This window comes from Natrix helvetica (assembly GCF_964273705.1).
Source record: "Natrix helvetica genome assembly, chromosome: W".
NCBI classification, from domain to species: Eukaryota; Metazoa; Chordata; class Lepidosauria; order Squamata; family Natricidae; genus Natrix; species Natrix helvetica.
This window is the reverse complement of record NC_138555.1, coordinates 83,407,718-83,427,940: the sequence shown is the minus strand read 5'-3', so window position 1 is coordinate 83,427,940 and position 20,223 is coordinate 83,407,718. Positions and strand designations below refer to the sequence as shown.

The window sequence follows — 20,223 nt, the reverse complement described above, 5'->3', positions numbered from 1 at the left end:
AATGATTGTGATTGGCATTAGAAGTGTACATTGAATGATGAAAGAAGGAAGGATGAAACTTTAACATAAACAGAACAGACGAATAAGGGGAATATAAATAATAAAACAGCTGAAGATGGGAAATAGAAAAGAAACATCTTAGGATATTGCAGCAGCATGGGTGGGTGGGTGTGGGTGTAAAAGGTTAAAACAGAGATAGGAATAAGAGGGGAATAATAGTATAGATATATTAACATATTAAGGTATATGAAAGAATAGGAAGGAGGTCTCAGCGCTGGTTCTTGAGGCAAACTAGCTTGCCGTGCCAGCTCTGATCTGATTTTGCAATGCAAGAAAACCAAACTCCAACCCTCCTGGGGTTTCCAAGCTTTTCCTGGTTGAAAGGTTGGAAGTGGTTCTCAGTGAATCCGTCAGGAAGACTTCTGGCTTAGAGGAAGAAGAAGGGGAGCAGGGCCATAGAATTGTCCTCACCTGGAGAAGAGAGAATCAGTCAGTCAAGGATCCCCAGAGCTGTTTAGAGATGGGAGCCATTCTGGGAATTGGGGTGGATGTTCTGGGGTAGAGATTTGGTTCCAAGAAGAGATCAGAAGGAAGGACTCAAGGCTTCTTTTTCTTTTCTTTGCTTCACGTACAGATTCAGCTCTTCTGCCCCCCAGCCTGTCCTCATCTCTTCCACACACCGTCATTATCAAAGGAGAAGAGATTCCTTTGAATTGCTCCCTCCCCGAGGGATCTTCTGCAGAATCGTTCTTATTCTACTGCAAGGATCAATCGGACGTCCCAATCAAGCATGAAGATACCCATAAAAATACCCTCATTCTGAAGACTGTGGATCTGGATTCAGGCCAAACAAAGATAGTATGTACATGTATGTTCTGGGGATCATCTGGAGGAAGCCAACTTTCTCCCAACAGTAACCAGTTGGTCTTCTCAATCATTGGTAAGATTAATATTTATTGTCGAGAAATGCTTAAATCAAAGGCAGCCCCAGTGCTCAACCTATGAAAATATACATCAAACCATTCAAAAATTCATCCAATGAACAAAAAAGCAAAGAAGCCAATTCATAGTTATAGAAATAATATGTCTTCTATAAGAAAATGTTTACGAGGACCGTCTTTTTATGGGGGAAAAGATCTTCCCGATGGATTATTATGGTTCAGCTGTACCGGGCAGAATTGGGAGCAACCCACATCTGTGTGACTGTCATGTGACTGCTTGTTCAGTGGGGCATGGTGTATTCTATCTATGTATTCTGGTGGCCCTTCTGATTCCCAGCAATCAAGTGATTTCCAAAGTTTAATTGGGTCAAAAGTAGGAATCGGTCATCACTAGGTCCCTCAGGAAAGGGCCCTGACTTTGGGGGAGAAAGAGTGCATGAGTTTAGTCTGGCAAGATTCTGTCTATTTGGCTGTTTGCACAAATCCATTAGTATAACAGAATAACAGTTGGAGAGACCTTGGAGGTCTTCTACTCCAACCCCCTGCTCAAGCAGGAAACCTTACATCATTTCTGACAAGTGGCTGTCCAGTCTCTTCTATAAAACGTCCAGTGTTGGAGCACCCAAATCTCTGAAGGCAAGCCCTTCCACTAATTGTCCTGATTGTTCAGAAATTCCTTCTTAGTTCCAGGTATCTTCTCTCCTTGATGACTTTCCATCCATTGTTTCTTGTCCTGCCTTCTGGTGCTTTGGAGAATAGGTTGACCCTCCTCCACTTTGTGGCAGCCCCTCAAATACTGGAAGACTGCTATCATGTCGCCCCCCCCCCCACTTCTTCTTTTCTCTAGACTGGCCAAACTCAATTCCTGCAACCGTTCTTCATATGTTTTAATCTGCGGGCCTTTCATCATCTTAGTTGCACTTTTTTCTAAGTCTCAACATCATTTCTTTTACATCGTGGTAATCAAAACTGAATGCGTTATTCCAAATGTGGTCTTACCAAGTTGTTATGAAGTAGTGTTAACGCTTCATGTCATCTTGATGCTATCCCTCTGTTAGGTTGGTTGATTCTCTGTCATTCTTGGGTTGGGCCTGAGAGTTTGCCTTCTTAACTTTGGCCATTCTGGGAATCGGGGTGGATGTTCTTGGGTAGAGATTTGGTTCCAAGAAGAGATCAGAAGGAAGGACTCAAGGCTTCTTTTTCTTTTCTTTGCTTCACGGACAGATTCATCTCTTCTGCCCCCCAGCCTGTCCTCATCTCTTCCACACACCGACATTATCAAAGGAGAAGAGATTCCTTTATATTGCTCCCTCCCCGAGGGATCTTCTGCAAAACCGTTCATATTCTACTGCATGGATCAATCGGACGTACCAATCAAACATGGAGATATCCATAAAAATACCCTCATTCTGAAGACTGCGGATCTGGATTCAGGCCAAACAAAGATAGTATGTACATGTTTCTTCTGGGGATCATCTGGTGGACGCCAATTTTCCTCCAACAGTAACCAGTTGGTCTTCTCAATCATTGGTAAGATGAATATTTATTGCCGAGAAATACTTAAATCAAAGGCAGCACCAATGCTCAACCTATGAAAATATAGCAGTTCCATAGATGGAAGGCATAGACATTTTGGTGAGGTACCAATGTTTAGTACTATAAGGGGCCCAGACCACTCCTGAGAGAAGGAGTGGAATATCTGCCAGTTTGAACTGAGGTAACAGAATGTGAGGCAACTGGCAGTTGGAACAGAGTTCTTTTCAGATGGGGAGGGAGAGTAGAACTCCTTAGCGTCAGAGCGTGTTAATTATTGTATAAGAAATACTAATGATCTGATGGTCATTTTGAAAAATCCTTTCTTAGCAAGCCCATAGAAGCCAAGAGGAACATATGTGACACATTTCAAGTTTGTAGGCTTTACGTTTCTGGAGATTTCGTGATGAGTGGGTGGTACTTGGCTTTTATATATATAGATTACAGGTATGATTTTTTGTTTGCCACAACCAGGAATAAAATCTCCATTCTAGGCTCTAATTTAACACTCTGTTATTAGATCCTGCAGAGTTAAAGCAAAGAAAATTCACAACAAACTTTTTACCAAAAATGAAACCGTCATAAATGAAGCTGAGCCCTGTGCTTTTTATAGTCACTGCAGTACAGCAAGAGAGGAAAAAGTGGGGAGGTTTCGTTTCTTGACCTGAGGCAGGTTTTTTTTTAAAGCAAGAAAAGGTTTATTGTAATTTCCCCTTTAAGTTAAAGTAAAATTAATTTTCACTCTTGTTTTCCCCACTTTAACTTTCATTTTGCAAAATATCACTGCTTTGCTTCATACAAATGGTATCTTAGGGCCAAGGAGGCACTGTGGATGATTTGAGGAAACTTCTCTGCTTCACAGTAGACATTAATTTATCTCCCTTGTGAACATTTTATGCAGGCAGCCTCCCTTCCCCCGTGCTGAGAGTGGATCCGTTGTCCCAGAGGGTGAAGGAAGGTGACTCCTTTGTGTGAAAAGGGGTAGACTTTGTGTTATTTTCACTCTAAGCTAAAGTCACATTCATTCTCCTTCCTTATTTTCCATTTTAACCTCCATTATCTGAAATATCATTGCTTTGCCTCATAGAAATGGCACCTTAGATTCAAGGAGGTACTTTGGATGATTTGAGGAAACTCCTCTGCTTCAAAGGAGACATTGATGCATATATTTTCCTTGTGAACATTTTATGCAGATGGCCACCCTTCCCCCGTGCTGAGAGTGGATCCATTGTCCCAGAGGGTGAAGGAAGGTGACCCCCAGGACAAAATACCATTCCGGTTCAGCTGTATTGGGCAGAATTGGGAGCAACCCACATCTGTGTGACTCTCATGTGATTGCTTGTTAAGTGGGGCATGGTGTATTCTATCTATGTATTCTGGTGGCCCTTCTGATTCCCAGCATAGACATGTTGGTGACGTACCGACGTTTAGTACTGTAAGTAGCCTCAGACTGCTCCTGAGAAAAGGTGTGGAACATCTGCCAGTTTGAACTGAGGTAACGGAATGTGAGGCAACTAGCAATTGCAACAGAGTTCTTTTCAGATGGGGAGGGAGAGTAGAACTCCTTAGCATCAGAGTGTGTTAATTACTATATAAGAAATACTAATGATCTGATGGTCATTTTGAAAAATCCTTTCTTAGCAAGCCCGTAGAAGCCAAGAGGAACATACGTGACACATTTCAAGTTTGTAGGCATTGTGGTTTTGGAGATTTTGTGATGAGTAAGTGGTACTTGGCTTTTATATATATGTAGATAATAGGTAGAATTTTTTGTTTTATTTGCCACAGCCTGGAACTCAACAAAATTTCATCTCTAGGTTCTAATTTGGTATTCTGTCGCTAGATGCTGGAGAGTTAAAGAAAAGTCACAACAAACTTTTTACCAAAAATGAAACCGTCATAAACAAACTGAGCCCTGTGATTTTTCTAGTCGCTGAAATATAGCAAGAGAGAGAGGGAAGTGGGGAATTTTTGTTTCTTGACCTGAGGCAGGATTTTTTTTAAACAAGGAAAGATTTATTGTAATTTTCCCTCTAAATTAAAGTAAAATAAATTTTCCTCTTTTGTTTTCCACTTTAAATCTCATTTTGCAGAATATCGCTGCTTTGCTTCATACAAATGGTATCTTAGGGCCAAGGAGGCACTGTGGATGATTTGAGGAAACTTCTCTGCTTCACAGTAGACATTAATTTATCTCCGAACTCTTTATGCAGACGGCCCCCCTTCCCCAGAGCTGAGAGTGGATCCGTTGTCCCAGAGGGTGAAGGAAGGTGACCCCTTGCTCTTCCTCTGCTCAACGGAAGGAGACAACGCAGAGAAGAAGTTCCACTTCTACAAGGATGGGGTGGAGATCACCTCCAGGGAAGAAGGTCTTAGGAAGGATTCCAATGATTCCTCAGATCCTCTTCAAAATGGCTCTCTGAGAATCCCGCATGCCACCTTCAGCCACAGTGGGGAATTTGCTTGCAGTTATGAGGAAAATATAAATGGGCGCTGGGTCATGACTTCTTGGAGCCAGGGAGTGAAGGTCACAGGTGAGCCCGTCAGGGGAAGGATGGATGGGATGAATTCTTGGATGTGAGACTATTGTGTTGTGGGCTTCAGTAGGCAAGAACCAGACCAGCATAGCTGCAACAGCTTTTATTGACTCACAAATGGAACTGAGGAACTGCAGGCAATTGCCTGTAATTTATACTTTAGGCCCGGGATGGCGAACCTATGGCATGCGTGCCACAGGTGGCATGCTGAATCATTTGTCAGGGTACACAAGGCATTGCCCTGTTAGCTGGCCAGCGCGCATGGGCGTGCGCTGGCCAGCTGACTTTAGCCTTTTTGTGAGGCCATTTTTCACCCTCCCCAGGCTCCAGAGGCTTTATAGGAGCTTGGGGAGGGCGAAAACAACCTCCCTGGCCCCCTCGGAGGCCCTCCGGAGGCTTCAGGAGCTTCCCTGAAGCCTCCGGAGCACAAAAAACTGGCCCTACGGGAGCGGTCATTGTTTTGTCCTCCAGATCCTTCAGGGAAGCCTCTGGAAGGCTCCGGGAGGCTTAAACCGGTAGTATGAGCAAAATGGAAGTCTGTTCCTGAACTTCCGGTTTGCCCATAAAGCTGGATTTTTTGTGCTGCGGAGGCTTCAGGGAAGCTTCTGAAGCCTCTGGAGGGACTCCGGGGGATGGAGGGGACTGTTTTCACCCTCCCCAGACTCCTATAAAGCCTCTAGAGCCTGGGGAGGGCGAAAAAAGCATGAAAAAATGGAGGGGTTGCGCCTGTCATGCGTGCTGGGGGTCACGCATTGCATTATGGGTGTGGCATGCCTGCACACACACACACCCCGTGCTCCCCCTTGCTTTTGGCATGTGAGCCAAAAAAGGTTTACCATCGCTGCTCTAGGCCCACAAGGCCTTAACCAATCATAGAACTAGAAAAAGCCCGCCCAAATATTAATGTTCTACATTTCCCTCCAAACCAGTTGAGGTCATCTAAAGGTTCGTTTCACTTTAGCACAGTTAACAGTTAGGGTCATCTAAAGGTTAGCTTCACTTTAGCACAGTTAACAGTTCAGTTCATCTAAAGGTTAGTTTCACTTTAGCACAATTAACAGTTTAGTGTCATCTAAAGGTTAGTTTCACTTTAGCACAGTTAACAGTTAGAGTCATCTAAAGGTTAGTTTCACTTTAGCACAGTTAACAGTTTAGGGTCATCGAAAGGTTAGTTTCACTTTAGCACAGTTAACAGGGTCATCGAAAGGTTAGTTTCATTTTAGCACAATTAACAGGGTCATCTAAAGGTTAGTTTCACTTTAGCACAGTTAACAGGGTCATCTAAAGGTTAGTTTCACTTTAGCACAGTTACCGCAACTATATACATTCAGTACATAACAGAGACCATCAGGAAGTCCCACCACCATAGGCTAAACTAGGAAGGACAAAGAAAGGCCTGGAGAAAGGCAAATGGCTTCTGTGGGGTTGCTAAGAAAATTCCCTGGCGAGGTCCATGAAAAATCGAGAGTTTGCTGTAAGAGATGGTTATTTCAATTATAGATTTCATATGATCCAAACCTTAAAGAACATCTAAGACGTTTGGATTAGAAACCCTTCCAAGACGGACTGGCTGTGGGTTCCGGCCCCCCGGTTCAACCAGTTAATTCCATCTCTGGCCATTGGGGGCATTCAACTCGCCCCCGTGGAGCGGGCGCGCAATTTGGGCGTCCTCCTGGATGCCAGGCTGTCCATGGATGACCATGTGACAGCCGTGGCCAGGGGGGCGTTCCACCAGGTTCGCCTGGTGCGCCAATTGCGCCCCCTATTGGACCGGGACGCCCTACGCCCGGTCACCCATGCGCTGGTGACGTCTCGCCTGGACTACTGCAACGCTCTCTACATGGGGCTTCCCTTGAAATGCACTCGGAGACTGCAGTTGGTCCAGAATGCGGCCGCGCGGGTGATTATGGGGAGTACTAGGTACTCCCATGTGACACCTCTCCTGCGCGAGCTGCACTGGCTTCCTGTGGTCTATCAGGTGCGTTTCAAGGTCTTGATTACGATCTTTAAAGCGCTCCATGGCTCAGGACCTAGTTTCCTGCGGGATCGTATTCTGCCCCATACATCCCTACGACCCATCCGCTCGCATAGAGAGGGACTTCTCCAGGTGCCGTCCACCAGACAGTGCCGAGGGGCGGCGCCTAGGAGCAGAGCCTTCTCTGTGGCAGGCCCAGCCCTGTGGAATGACCTCCCTCCGGATATTAGGACCACTACTGACCTCCGCTCCTTCCGTATAAAGGTCAAGACCCACCTATTCCAAATAGCTGGCCTGGCTCAACCATAACTTCATAACGCTCCTGACGGGTTTTTTAATTGGTAATTTTTATTTAATGGGATTTTAATTTGTGTTTTTTAATTGTCTTCACTTATTAATCTACCTCCTCCATGCACATGTATATGTCTTTGTTTTTTATGTATGTATGTTGTCTTTATCTGTATTTTATTTGCTTTGATTGTACGCCGCCCCGAGTCCTTCGGGAGAGGGTTGCGGCTAATCAAATAAAATTATTATTATTATTATTATTATTATTATTATTATTATTATTATTATTATTATTATTATTATTATTATTATTATTATACTAATTCATCCTTCTTCTTTATTGGTCAAACCAGTTTGGACCCAAGATTCAGACCTTATATGGAGATATTCCTGGGTGGCACCTCCCCTTATAATCCTGCTGGTTCCTTTTGCCTTTTATTGCTGGAAGAAGAAGAGCAGTAAGTAATACAATACAATAGCGGAGTTGGAAGGGACCTTGGAGGTCTTCTAGTCCAACCCCCTGCCTAGGCAGGAAACCTTATACCATTCCAGACAAATGGCTCTCCAACATCTTCTTAAAGACTTCCAGTGTTGGGGCATTCACAATTTTTGGAGGCAACTTCTGTTCCACTGATTAATTGTTCTCACTGTCAGGAAGTTCCTCCTCAGTTCTAAGTTGCTTCTCTCCTTGATGAGTTTGATTAATGAAGGGTTTGGGTTCAAGAGTCCCCTTATCTGGAATCCTAGATAGCCCTCCAGGGAAGCAAGAAAGGAGAACCAAGCATGAATATGAGAGATCATATCATCTGGGAAGATAACACATGAGGATGGTAGAAAGTAGTAGTTTCATCCTTATTTTTATTATTCTATTGGAAGAATCTCCCTCCCAGGGACAATCTCAAAAAGAGGAAAGAAATGATGGAGGGATGGAGCCTCAAGCAGCAAGAGCAGCCACACCCTCGCCTGTCAAGGTAGGTGATGGGATTCATAGGTGACTTTAATCAGGGTCCACGGGGAAGGGTCTTGACAAGTGAAGCCGGGTTCCTGGGATCCCCACTGAGGGTCTCCTCTGGAGCCACCCAACTGTCTTTGTGCAGAGACAAGGGTGATGCAGATGGGCTTTAGAGTGCCTGAACCACCTTGTTGTAGTCTTCGTAGATAGCTGAACTCTGACCCTGAAACTCAAGCAGGATTTACCTCCTTTAAGCCTTGATCTTTCTGAACATCTTCCCTAAGTGTCTTCACCTGATGGGCTGGGAATCATTCTTGGCTGTAGCAGACCAGTCAACCTTATTTATTTCTAAAGAGCTGGAAACTGATGGAGAAACCCCTTGTTCTCAATAGGTTCCTCGGCTGCAGGAGATTGGATGTGTGAACAGTGCCTGTTCTTTCACTAAATTTCCCCAAAACTCTGAGGCCACCTACAGCTGCATCCAAGACTCCTCCATTTGGTCTGCTCCTGGACCAACAAGGAGGAACCGTCTTACACCACCGGAAGAAGAGAGGATGTTGTACAGTGAAGTTGTGCCCCAATCCAAAAGGAGGCAGCAGAGTCATCCCTGATTGCAGCAAAATGTGTCTCTCTTGGCCCAGTGACTTATTAGGCCTTGATATCATTCTTTTTTTTTATTATCGAAAAGTTTTAGTAAAATTTACAGATATTTCCCCTTCCCCTTCCATCCCTCCACCCCAACCCTGCCACCCCTCCAACCCTCCCTCCCCCCGCAACTTCCCAGAACAAAATACAGGGTATAAACATTTAACAATCATACACTAACATAAGCTAACTAACTAGAACATCTTGGTATCATTTAAAGAGAAAATAAAAACTTAAACAAGACTTTCATTTTACTACTATTATCCTTCCCAGCAAAAACTATTGTAAGTTCTCCCATTTATCCATCTCTATCTATATTTTATGCCATGATGGTCATAATTATACTTATGGAATCTCCCATTTAAAATTGTAATTTACACTCCTAAGTGGATAACCTTTTTTACTATCTCACATCCTGTTATTTTTCGGATTCTTCTTTTGGATTTATCCTGGAGATGGTGGATATCCAGCCTTTAGTACATTACTGTAAAAATCTTTTTGCCAATTTTTGGTCTTTTTCCAGATTTTTTTAGCCTCCTCACAGGTCCACCATAAATGGTAATACATTCCGTATATCGATTTGCATTTCCAACATTTGGGAGGTATTTGTTGAGATTTTAGCAAACATTTTTGGTGCCAGGTGCCATCTATAAAACATTTTGTATTGGTTTTCCTTGTACGCAACTGAGAGTGTCATTTTTAAGTTTCTTCCCCAAAATTTTTCCCATTTGTCTAATTCAATATTATAGCCAAAGTTGTGCGCCCATTTTATCGTTTGTTCTTTCACAATTTCCTCTTCCATTTTATACTTCAGGAGAAATTTATATATTCTCCCTATCATCTTTCTATCTGAGCTTTGAATAATTTTATCCAATTCATGTAGTTCTGTTTCGATGTCATATAATTTGGTATCTTTATTGTATTTAGTTTTGATTTGAAGGTAAGTTAACCAGTCAACTTTCATGTTCCGTTCTGCCAATTCTTCAATTGTTTTTTAAGTTTCCCCGTCTATCAATTAAGTCTCTATATCTTAGCATTTTGTTCAAATCTATAAAATTTGGATGGGTCGACCTTTCTGTCGGTGATAGGCAATTCAGAATTTTCACATAGTGGGTTGTTGTTGTTTTTTGAGCCATTTTTGCAATAAAGCTCTTCTGATTAAATGATTTTGAAAGTATTTGTGCGTTTTATTTTTATCACCCCACACCGCTTACCGCACCGGATGGCTATTTTTATTTTTCATTCTCTTTGGGTGCAAGAGAGGATGGGGGCAGTGAACTGCTTCTCAGAGAAAGGCTTTAATGAGGTGAAGAAGGCCGAGGAGCTGAGCTGCAACCTGGGCTGAATGAATGACGCACGTCCTCCCTCGGTCATTACGCTGGAGGACTGACTCAAGGGAAGTCGCATCTCTGACTCTCTCTGGGGAAGGAAGAAGAGAGGGACAGAGAGGCCAAGAAGAGATTCCCAGGAATCCCGAAGAGAAGATGGAGACCATCCCTTGGATGATAGGTTTGGGGCCTCTTTCTTCTACTTGCCATCTCAATCTGACTTTCCTCCTCGCTGAAGAGACAATTGCTTTACTCCCACGTTCTTTTCTTATTCTAGATCTTTCTCAGCAAACAAGAACTTTCCTGTTTCTTACTTTGGTGCAATTTGAACAACGGGGGGCACTTACCTGCCTCCCCACAATTCTGTCTCTTGATTTGCGACCATCTGAGCTAAAGGGAGTTTGGGTGGATGCAGAGCAGCCTCTCTTCCTCCCACCAGAAACACCCAGAAGAAGACCCAAAACTGCAGCTTCAAAGTCAATTAAAGAGATTAGGAAGTTGGGGCAATGGATGACCAAAGAAAGGGGTCGTTCTGTGGGACACATTGAGGGGTGTTGAGTATAAGGGCCCCTCCTTTCTCCTTCCTGCTCCTGTCAAATGATTGAGAACTGAAGACATCAGAATAGCTGAATTTTGGAGTGAAAATACTCCTGATAGAATCCTTTTTTGTTCTTCAAGCTAATCCCAGACATGATAAGAATGGTTTGGGGACTCTTGTGACCCCCAAAGGCCAGAACATGGGTGGGAGAAGAGCCTTTTTCCTTCATCTCATCTGATGCATCCATACAGAGAAGACGATTCAGTTGAGGATGGTGGGGATGAAAGTCTTGCACAGGCTGGGATCATCTCTCCTTCTCTTAACTCCACTTTCCCTCTTTCTCTCTTTCAGTCCTTCCATGGATCCTCCTGGGAGCAGGTAAGAGACCTTCATACACATTTTCTTTGTGTTCACAAAAATGTAGGTTGTGGTTGTTGCATCTAGATGGTTTTCTTAGATCACGGAATCGGAATATAGACTTAGAAGGAGATGGAGTAAAAGACTTCAGAGAAGAATATGGGAGACAAGCCAAAAGAGAGAGATAAGATTAAAAGCTTGGATGTGGACAAGAGATGATGGATAAGGGGAGAAAAAGACTAAAAGATTTTCCTGGATTATACCTTCATAATGTGTACTAATATTAGTATTAAATAGACTGGATAATTATTTTGTATGTAGTGTAATAAACATCAGGATAAATATTTTAATATAAGTAGATAGGAAGAGTGAAAAAATGATGAATAAGAATTACGTATCAATTGGAAAATGAGAGCTTGAATGATGGTATTATCGAACATGTATAAAATATGATTAGCGGTGAAATGATAAAATCAAACAATGAACGATTAGAAAATGAAAAAATATATAGTTTAATGTAAACGTGTGTATTAATAATAGATCTACACAAATTGGAAGATTGGAAAGAATATGAATGGATGCACTTTAAATGATTGCGATTGGCATTAGAAGTGTACATTGAATGATGAAAGAAGGAAGGATGAAACTTTAACATAAACAGAACAGACGAATAAGGGGAATATAAATAATAAAACAGCTGAAGATGGGAAATAGAAAAGAAACATCTTAGGATATTGCAGCAGCATGGGTGGGTGGGTGTGGGTGTAAAAGGTTAAAACAGAGATAGGAATAAGAGGGGAATAATAGTATAGATATATTAACATATTAAGGTATATGAAAGAATAGGAAGGAGGTCTCGGTGCTGGTTCTTGAGGCAAACTAGCTTGCCGTGCCAGCTCTGATCTGATTTTGCAATGCAAGAAAACGAAACTCCAACCCTCCTGGGGTTTCCAAGCTTTTCCTGGTTGAAAGGTTGGAAGTGGTTCTCAGTGAATCCGTCAGGAAGACTTCTGGCTTAGAGGAAGAAGAAGGGGAGCAGGGCCATAGAATTGTCCTCACCTGGAGAAGAGAGAATCAGTCAGTCAAGGATCCCCAGAGCTGTTTAGAGATGGGAGCCATTCTGGGAATTGGGGTGGATGTTCTGGGGTAGAGATTTGGTTCCAAGAAGAGATCAGAAGGAAGGACTCAAGGCTTCTTTTTCTTTTCTTTGCTTCACGTACAGATTCAGCTCTTCTGCCCCCCAGCCTGTCCTCATCTCTTCCACACACCGTCATTATCAAAGGAGAAGAGATTCCTTTGAATTGCTCCCTCCCCGAGGGATCTTCTGCAGAATCGTTCTTATTCTACTGCAAGGATCAATCGGACGTCCCAATCAAGCATGAAGATACCCATAAAAATACCCTCATTCTGAAGACTGTGGATCTGGATTCAGGCCAAACAAAGATAGTATGTACATGTATGTTCTGGGGATCATCTGGAGGAAGCCAACTTTCTCCCAACAGTAACCAGTTGGTCTTCTCAATCATTGGTAAGATTAATATTTATTGTCGAGAAATGCTTAAATCAAAGGCAGCCCCAGTGCTCAACCTATGAAAATATACATCAAACCATTCAAAAATTCATCCAATGAACAAAAAAGCAAAGAAGCCAATTCATAGTTATAGAAATAATATGTCTTCTATAAGAAAATGTTTACGAGGACCGTCTTTTTATGGGGGAAAAGATCTTCCCGATGGATTATTATGGTTCAGCTGTACCGGGCAGAATTGGGAGCAACCCACATCTGTGTGACTGTCATGTGACTGCTTGTTCAGTGGGGCATGGTGTATTCTATCTATGTATTCTGGTGGCCCTTCTGATTCCCAGCAATCAAGTGATTTCCAAAGTTTAATTGGGTCAAAAGTAGGAATCGGTCATCACTAGGTCCCTCAGGAAAGGGCCCTGACTTTGGGGGAGAAAGAGTGCATGAGTTTAGTCTGGCAAGATTCTGTCTATTTGGCTGTTTGCACAAATCCATTAGTATAACAGAATAACAGTTGGAGAGACCTTGGAGGTCTTCTACTCCAACCCCCTGCTCAAGCAGGAAACCTTACATCATTTCTGACAAGTGGCTGTCCAGTCTCTTCTATAAAACGTCCAGTGTTGGAGCACCCAAATCTCTGAAGGCAAGCCCTTCCACTAATTGTCCTGATTGTTCAGAAATTCCTTCTTAGTTCCAGGTATCTTCTCTCCTTGATTACTTTCCATCCATTGTTTCTTGTCCTGCCTTCTGGTGCTTTGGAGAATAGGTTGACCCTCCTCCACTTTGTGGCAGCCCCTCAAATACTGGAAGACTGCTATCATGTCGTCCCCCCCCCTACTTCTTCTTTTCTCTAGACTGGCCAAACTCAATTCCTGCAACCGTTCTTCATATGTTTTAACCTGCGGGCCTTTCATCATCTTAGTTGCACTTTTTTCTAAGTCTCAACATCATTTCTTTTACATCGTGGTAATCAAAACTGAATGCGTTATTCCAAATGTGGTCTTACCAAGTTGTTATGAAGTAGTGTTAACACTTCATGTCATCTTGATGCTATCCCTCTGTTAGGTTGGTTGATTCTTTGTCATTCTTGGGTTGGGCCTGAGAGTTTGCCTTCTTAACTTTGGCCATTCTGGGAATCGGGGTGGATGTTCTTGGGTAGAGATTTGGTTCCAAGAAGAGATCAGAAGGAAGGACTCAAGGCTTCTTTTTCTTTTCTTTGCTTCACGGACAGATTCATCTCTTCTGCCCCCCAGCCTGTCCTCATCTCTTCCACACACCGACATTATCAAAGGAGAAGAGATTCCTTTATATTGCTCCCTCCCCGAGGGATCTTCTGCAAAACCGTTCATATTCTACTGCATGGATCAATCGGACGTACCAATCAAACATGGAGATATCCATAAAAATACCCTCATTCTGAAGACTGCGGATCTGGATTCAGGCCAAACAAAGATAGTATGTACATGTTTCTTCTGGGGATCATCTGGTGGACGCCAATTTTCCTCCAACAGTAACCAGTTGGTCTTCTCAATCATTGGTAAGATGAATATTTATTGCCGAGAAATACTTAAATCAAAGGCAGCACCAATGCTCAACCTATGAAAATATAGCAGTTCCATAGATGGAAGGCATAGACATTTTGGTGAGGTACCAATGTTTAGTACTATAAGGGGCCCAGACCACTCCTGAGAGAAGGAGTGGAATATCTGCCAGTTTGAACTGAGGTAACAGAATGTGAGGCAACTGGCAGTTGGAACAGAGTTCTTTTCAGATGGGGAGGGAGAGTAGAACTCCTTAGCGTCAGAGCGTGTTAATTATTGTATAAGAAATACTAATGATCTGATGGTCATTTTGAAAAATCCTTTCTTAGCAAGCCCATAGAAGCCAAGAGGAACATATGTGACACATTTCAAGTTTGTAGGCTTTACGTTTCTGGAGATTTCGTGATGAGTGGGTGGTACTTGGCTTTTATATATATAGATTACAGGTATGATTTTTTGTTTGCCACAACCAGGAATAAAATCTCCATTCTAGGCTCTAATTTAACACTCTGTTATTAGATCCTGGAGAGTTAAAGCAAAGAAAATTCACAACAAACTTTTTACCAAAAATGAAACCGTCATAAATGAAGCTGAGCCCTGAGGTTTTTATAGTCACTGCAGTACAGCAAGAGAGGAAAAAGTGGGGAGGTTTTGTTTCTTGACCTGAGGCAGGTTTTTTTTTTAAAGCAAGAAAAGGTTTATTGTAATTTCCCCTTTAAGTTAAAGTAAAATTAATTTTCACTCTTGTTTTCCCCACTTTAACTTTCATTTTGCAAAATATCACTGCTTTGCTTCATACAAATGGTATCTTAGGGCCAAGGAGGCACTGTGGATGATTTGAGGAAACTTCTCTGCTTCACAGTAGACATTAATTTATCTCCCTTGTGAACATTTTATGCAGGCAGCCTCCCTTCCCCCGTGCTGAGAGTGGATCCGTTGTCCCAGAGGGTGAAGGAAGGTGACTCCTTTGTGTGAAAAGGGGTAGACTTTGTGTTATTTTCACTCTAAGCTAAAGTCACATTCATTCTCCTTCCTTATTTTCCATTTTAACCTCCATTATCTGAAATATCATTGCTTTGCCTCATAGAAATGGCACCTTAGATTCAAGGAGGTACTTTGGATGATTTGAGGAAACTCCTCTGCTTCAAAGGAGACATTGATGCATATATTTTCCTTGTGAACATTTTATGCAGATGGCCTCCCTTCCCCCGTGCTGAGAGTGGATCCATTGTCCCAGAGGGTGAAGGAAGGTGACCCCCAGGACAAAATACCATTCCGGTTCAGCTGTATTGGGCAGAATTGGGAACAACCCACATCTGTGTGACTCTCATGTGATTGCTTGTTAAGTGGGGCATGGTGTATTCTATCTATGTATTCTGGTGGCCCTTCTGATTCCCAGCATAGACATGTTGGTGACGTACCGACGTTTAGTACTGTAAGTAGCCTCAGACTGCTCCTGAGAAAAGGTGTGGAACATCTGCCAGTTTGAACTGAGGTAACGGAATGTGAGGCAACTAGCAATTGCAACAGAGTTCTTTTCAGATGGGGAGGGAGAGTAGAACTCCTTAGCATCAGAGTGTGTTAATTACTGTATAAGAAATACTAATGATCTGATGGTCATTTTGAAAAATCCTTTCTTAGCAAGCCCGTAGAAGCCAAGAGGAACATACGTGACACATTTCAAGTTTGTAGGCATTGTGGTTTTGGAGATTTTGTGATGAGTAAGTGGTACTTGGCTTTTATATATATGTAGATTACAGGTAGAATTTTTTGTTTTGTTTGCCACAGTCTGGAACTCAACAAAATTTCCACTCTATGTTCTAATTTGGCATTCTGTCGCTAGATGCTGGAGAGTTAAAGAAAAGTCACAACAAACTTTTTACCAAAAATGAAACCGTCATAAACAAACTGTTCCTTGTGATTTTTCTAGTTGCTGAAATATAGCAAGAGAGAGAGGGAAGTGGGGAATTTTTGTTTCTTGACCTGAGGCAGGATTTTTTTTAAACAAGGAAAGATTTATTGTAATTTCCCCTCTAAATTAAAGTAAAATAAATTTTCCTCTTTTGTTTTCCACTTTAAATCTCATTTTACAGAATATCGCTGCTTTGCTTCATACAAATGGTATCTTAGGGCCAAGGAGGCACTGTGGATGATTTGAGGAAACTTCTCTGCTTCACAGTAGACATTAATTTATCTCCGAACTCTTTATGCAGACGGCCCCCCTTCCCCAGAGCTGAGAGTGGATCCGTTGTCCCAGAGGGTGAAGGAAGGTGACCCCTTGCTCTTCCTCTGCTCAACGGAAGGAGACAACGCAGAGAAGAAGTTCCACTTCTACAAGGATGGGGTGGAGATCACCTCCAGGGAAGAAGGTCTTAGGAAGGATTCCAATGATTCCTCAGATCCTCTTCAAAATGGCTCTCTGAGAATCCCGCATGCCACCTTCAGCCACAGTGGGGAATTTGCTTGCAGTTATGAGGAAAATATAAATGGGCGCTGGGTCATGACTTCTTGGAGCCAGGGAGTGAAGGTCACAGGTGAGTCCGTCGGGGGAAGGATGGATGGGATGAATTCTTGGATGTGAGACTATTGTGTTGTGGGCTTCAGTAGGCAAGAACCAGACCAGCATAGCTGCAACAGCTTTTATTGACTCACAAATGGAACTGAGGAACTGCAGGCAATTGCCTGTAATTTATACTTTAGGCCCGGGATGGCGAACCTATGGCATGCGTGCCACAGGTGGCATGCTGAATCATTTGTCAGGGTACACAAGGCATTGCCCTGTTAGCTGGCCAGCGCGCATGGGCGTGCGCTGGCCAGCTGACTTTAGCCTTTTTGTGAGGCCATTTTTCACCCTCCCCAGGCTCCAGAGGCTTTATAGGAGCTTGGGGAGGGCGAAAACAACCTCCCTGGCCCCCTCGGAGGCCCTCCGGAGGCTTCAGGAGCTTCCCTGAAGCCTCCGGAGCACAAAAAACTGGCCCTACGGGAGCGGTCATTGTTTTGTCCTCCAGATCCTTCAGGGAAGCCTCTGGAAGGCTCCGGGAGGCTTAAACCGGTAGTATGAGCAAAATGGAAGTCTGTTCCTGAACTTCCGGTTTGCCCATAAAGCTGGATTTTTTGTGCTGCGGAGGCTTCAGGGAAGCTTCTGAAGCCTCTGGAGGGACTCCGGGGGATGGAGGGGACTGTTTTCACCCTCCCCAGACTCCTATAAAGCCTCTAGAGCCTGGGGAGGGCGAAAAAAGCATGAAAAAATGGAGGGGTTGCGCCTGTCATGCGTGCTGGGGGTCACGCATTGCATTATGGGTGTGGCATGCCTGCACACACACACACCCCGTGCTCCCCCTTGCTTTTGGCATGTGAGCCAAAAAAGGTTTACCATCGCTGCTCTAGGCCCACAAGGCCTTAACCAATCATAGAACTAGAAAAAGCCCGCCCAAATATTAATGTTCTACATTTCCCTCCAAACCAGTTGAGGTCATCTAAAGGTTCGTTTCACTTTAGCACAGTTAACAGTTAGGGTCATCTAAAGGTTAGCTTCACTTTAGCACAGTTAACAGTTCAGTTCATCTAAAGGTTAGTTTCACTTTAGCACAATTAACAGTTTAGTGTCATCTAAAGGTTAGTTTCACTTTAGCACAGTTAACAGTTAGAGTCATCTAAAGGTTAGTTTCACTTTAGCACAGTTAACAGTTTAGGGTCATCGAAAGGTTAGTTTCACTTTAGCACAGTTAACAGGGTCATCGAAAGGTTAGTTTCATTTTAGCACAATTAACAGGGTCATCTAAAGGTTAGTTTCACTTTAGCACAGTTAACAGGGTCATCTAAAGGTTAGTTTCACTTTAGCACAGTTACCGCAACTATATACATTCAGTACATAACAGAGACCATCAGGAAGTCCCACCACCATAGGCTAAACTAGGAAGGACAAAGAAAGGCCTGGAGAAAGGCAAATGGCTTCTGTGGGGTTGCTAAGAAAATTCCCTGGCGAGGTCCATGAAAAATCGAGAGTTTGCTGTAAGAGATGGTTATTTCAATTATAGATTTCATATGATCCAAACCTTAAAGAACATCTAAGACGTTTGGATTAGAAACCCTTCCAAGACGGACTGGCTGTGGGTTCCGGCCCCCCGGTTCAACCAGTTAATTCCATCTCTGGCCATTGGGGGCATTCAACTCGCCCCCGTGGAGCGGGCGCGCAATTTGGGCGTCCTCCTGGATGCCAGGCTGTCCATGGATGACCATGTGACAGCCGTGGCCAGGGGGGCGTTCCACCAGGTTCGCCTGGTGCGCCAATTGCGCCCCCTATTGGACCGGGACGCCCTACGCACGGTCACCCATGCGCTGGTGACGTCTCGCCTGGACTACTGCAACGCTCTCTACATGGGGCTTCCCTTGAAATGCACTCGGAGACTGCAGTTGGTCCAGAATGCGGCCGCGCGGGTGATTATGGGGAGTACTAGGTACTCCCATGTGACACCTCTCCTGCGCGAGCTGCACTGGCTTCCTGTGGTCTATCAGGTGCGTTTCAAGGTCTTGATTACGATCTTTAAAGCGCTCCATGGCTCAGGACCTAGTTTCCTGCGGGATCGTATTCTGCCCCATACATCCCTACGACCCATCCGCTCGCATAGAGAGGGACTTCTCCAGGTGCCGTCCACCAGACAGTGCCGAGTGGCGGCGCCTAGGAGCAGAGCCTTCTCTGTGGCAGGCCCAGCCCTGTGGAATGACCTCCCTCCGGATATTAGGACCACTACTGACCTCCGCTCCTTCCGTATAAAGGTCAAGACCCACCTATTCCAAATAGCTGGCCTGGCTCAACCATAACTTCATAACGCTCCTGACGGGTTTTTTAATTGGTAATTTTTATTTAATGGGATTTTAATTTGTGTTTTTTAATTGTCTTCACTTATTAATCTACCTCCTCCATGCACATGTATATGTCTTTGTTTTTTATGTATGTATGTTGTCTTTATCTGTATTTTATTTGCTTTGATTGTACGCCGCCCCGAGGCCTTCGGGAGAGGGTTGCGGCTAATCAAATAAAATTATTATTATTATTATTATTATTACTATTATTATTATTATTATTATTATTATTATTATTATTATTATTATTATTATTATTATTATTATACTAATTCATCCTTCTTCTTTATTGGTCAAACCAGTTTGGACCCAAGATTCAGACCTTATATGGAGATATTCCTGGGTGGCACCTCCCCTTATAATCCTGCTGGTTCCTTTTGCCTTTTATTGCTGGAAGAAGAAGAGCAGTAAGTAATACAATACAATAGCGGAGTTGGAAGGGACCTTGGAGGTCTTCTAGTCCAACCCCCTGCCTAGGCAGGAAACCTTATACCATTCCAGACAAATGGCTCTCCAACATCTTCTTAAAGACTTCCAGTGTTGGGGCATTCACAATTTTTGGAGGCAACTTCTGTTCCACTGATTAATTGTTCTCACTGTCAGGAAGTTCCTCCTCAGTTCTAAGTTGCTTCTCTCCTTGATGAGTTTGATTAATGAAGGGTTTGGGTTCAAGAGTCCCCTTATCTGGAATCCTAGATAGCCCTCCAGGGAAGCAAGAAAGGAGAACCAAGCATGAATATGAGAGATCATATCATCTGGGAAGATAACACATGAGGATGGTAGAAAGTAGTAGTTTCATCCTTATTTTTATTATTCTATTGGAAGAATCTCCCTCCCAGGGACAATCTCAAAAAGAGGAAAGAAATGATGGAGGGATGGAGCCTCAAGCAGCAAGAGCAGCCAGACCCTCGCCTGTCAAGGTAGGTGATGGGATTCATAGGTGACTTTAATCAGGGTCCACGGGAAAGGGTCTTGACAAGTGAAGCCGGGTTCCTGGGATCCCCACTGAGGGTCTCCTCTGGAGCCACCCAACTGTCTTTGTGCAGAGACAAGGGTGATGCAGATTGGCTTTAGAGTGCCTGAACCACCTTGTTGTAGTCTTGTTGTAGTCTTCGTAGATAGCTGAACTCTGACCCTGAAACTCAAGCAGGATTTACTTCCTTTAAGCCTTGATCTTTCTGAACATCTTCCCTAAGTGTCTTC

The 20,223-nt window shown here is 43.4% G+C and overlaps 2 long non-coding RNA genes across 2 annotated transcripts; both read left to right on the top strand.

Moving 5' to 3' along the window:
- The first annotated feature begins 4,884 nt into the window (after positions 1-4,884).
- Positions 4,885-8,744, top strand: LOC309400543. The gene is made up of 4 exons (XR_014176678.1): positions 4,885-5,008; positions 7,628-7,732; positions 8,151-8,245; positions 8,619-8,744. It is a non-coding gene; the product is annotated as an uncharacterized lncRNA (long non-coding RNA).
- A 7,823-nt stretch (positions 8,745-16,567) lies between these two features.
- On the top strand, positions 16,568-19,922 carry LOC309400465. The gene is made up of 3 exons (XR_014176663.1): positions 16,568-16,691; positions 19,323-19,427; positions 19,846-19,922. It is a non-coding gene; the product is annotated as an uncharacterized lncRNA (long non-coding RNA).
- The last annotated feature ends 301 nt before the right edge of the window (positions 19,923-20,223 follow it).